Below are 2,763 nucleotides of genomic sequence, written 5' to 3'. Positions count from 1 at the left end.
GTTCAAATTGTTTTCAAAAAAGATGCTTGTATTTAAGCCTGATTTGTCAGTGCGAAATAAAAGACATCCCCTAGTCAAGCGATTTCAAGCATCAGAAAGTGAACAGGGACAAAATATAAGTTTATGATAAGTTGTAAAACATAAGGTAGGGATTCTCATCCTTTTCTGAACACAGTTTACTGCACTACTTTGTATTCAATGTGACCCAACTAGCCAAAAAGAATCTGACTAGCCTTATACAAACTCAGGAGGTATACGTATATTAACTATCATTTCAGAAACTTCACACACTTCTCAGAATCAATATGACCTTTCCACCTCCTCTCTTCCCCCAAACCCCGTTGAACATAACTGACTTTAGGCCTGCTAATAGTATATTAGTCTGTCCTTTTCTAGAGAGAATTAGAAGGGATTCTAACATTCCTCTGACAGTTTTACTACCTTCTAAATACACCCATAATTCTCACTAGCTTTACTAAATTGTACTATTTTCACCAATTCCCAAATTTGAAGAGCCATACTTAAGAAATGTATTGTCACAGTGACTCAGTTCTTTTACTTTTGGCTAAATAAAGAAACTCAGGCTAATTATGAACTAAGTATTGCCAAACAGGTATGTTTGCTTTGGCACACTAATTATATTTTTGTTCTAGAATTTGTATTTTAAACTTTTAGGTCTTTAGAGGCAAATATTTACATAGATTATTAAAATAGTTTGTTTTTAAAACTACGTAGATTAAATATCCAATTCAATTTAGTGTTGCTAACTTGGTTGTTCTTTAACCGAAGTAATTTTAAAATTAGTTTTTCATAGAGATGTAAGTACTACCTAAAAATTCTAGAAAACTTCTATGAAAGAGAGAGTCATAGTAACTGCCCCTTTAGTCCTTTACCTTCTCAGCCTTTAGCCTGTCAATAATTCTTCCCTGTAGTAATATGCATGTGATATCTGGAGTTGTCACAGCAACTACTTTGTGACCAAGATTATGAAAGTCCCATTAAAAACTTTGTGGAGCAGTTAGATAGAAGGAGTCCTTATGACATCCAGATGTACCAGCCTTTGGTTCTTGTTATATGGGAGAAAAACAAATTAAGGTACAGTTCATCAGGATTTATTTTACTTGCAATTTAAGTCCTTTGAACACTCTAATTATTCCTTCTTAGTTCAGATACTCACTGGAACAATGGCCAGGGGTAAGGGATGGAATCATGTTAGAACATGGAGATCTCCTACTATAATGAGTGTTGGGGAGAATGGATAGTACTGTGGGATGTCATTTCTAGAAAAAGGGTGAGCAAACAACATCTTAGAGGCCTACTATGGAGAGAAATTTTTAAAGATGATTCCAGAGTATTGAGCCTGTGAATCTGAGAATAACACAAATATGAAATTCAGAAAGAAGTATTAGCAAGTATAAGGGAGACGGAAGGTAATCAATTTGATCCAGACAGTTATTAAAAGAGTTGTTTTCACCAATTTAACCAAAGTTCTCCTGTTTTCCACTAACCTGGATAGAGGAGCTTCCTGGCCATGTACCCTTTCACTATGGAGTGCTCTCAACATCCATTCTAGGAGGCTTAAGAATGTCATGAGTCAACTGAAAAGGGTAGGGGGAGAGTCATTTGGGAAAATGTTGGGAATAAAGTTTTGGGATACATGCAGGTGTCCCTTCTGATAGGCAATCAAAGAACCATGGGCATCGGGCTAGTGTTGAGTAGTCCTCATCAGACAAAAATAAGACATTTAACACTGCTCCTGGGTACCTGCCTCCATGATGATTTCATGGTGCTTGCAACCAGTGGTATTTGCAAAAGAGATGCAAAGCTGCTCATGTCATGTCATGGAGAATTCATCTATCTGGTGGACTTTTTTGGAAAATATACATTTTAACCTTTTAACTAAAACATCTTTAAGAATTTTGAAGTCAAGAATTGTTTCCTTTGTTCTCCGTACCGACCTAGAGTGGCTTTTCCTCCCATAACGAACTGTTTAGCTAGGACCGAGACCTGCTTCTAAAAGTGAAGAGTTAGAATGAATGGAAAGGGAGAGAAAAACATATTTGAAATACTCTCTTACAGCAGACACATTGAACTTGAGATGCCTGGGGGCTGTATAAATTGAAATATGGGTATAGAGAGGGGTGAGGGCTGAAAGGGTAGATTTGTAAGATACTAACAGCTGGAATGATGAAAAGTTTACAGAAGAACTTTTGGAACAAAGAGATAAAAGGCTCAAAGTCAGAAGAAAGGGCACTGGAGACATTTAGAGGCAAGAGAAACAAGAAGTCTTTGGACTTTAGGTGCTATATCACAGGAGCATCGAAGAAGAGGGCACCAAGGAAGAGAGTGTGTGGTCAGTGGACAGAGAGCTGTACTCTCTGATAACAGAACCTAAGTGCTAACTACCAGACACTTATTAGGAAACCACTGGCTGCCTTTGAGAAAAGAGCTTCAGAAAACCGGATGAGGTAGCAGCTAAATTGAAAGAATATGTAGAACAATAGTAGCTCAGTGTGGGCGGTCATAAGGTAGATGTTTTTCGAGGTGGAAGACTTGAGCATGTTTTTGTTTGTTTGTTTGTTGTTGTTGTTTCTGAAAGGAGCAAGACAACAGGGAGAAACTAAAAAGGCAAGAGTATGCACCACCAGAAGACCCATAGGCAGACCCAAGGTTTGTTTCTTTACTCCTCTTCCCAAATTGAAATATTCAGTCTCCCTTTAGAGAGCACAAATATCAAGGTAATGGGAATGAGTATTGGGGCAA

This window comes from Rousettus aegyptiacus, unplaced genomic scaffold (genome assembly GCF_014176215.1).
Source record: "Rousettus aegyptiacus isolate mRouAeg1 unplaced genomic scaffold, mRouAeg1.p scaffold_m13_p_4, whole genome shotgun sequence".
Classification (NCBI taxonomy): domain Eukaryota; kingdom Metazoa; phylum Chordata; class Mammalia; order Chiroptera; family Pteropodidae; genus Rousettus; species Rousettus aegyptiacus.
The sequence above is the reverse complement of the archived record's forward strand: the minus strand, read 5'-3'. Positions refer to the sequence as shown.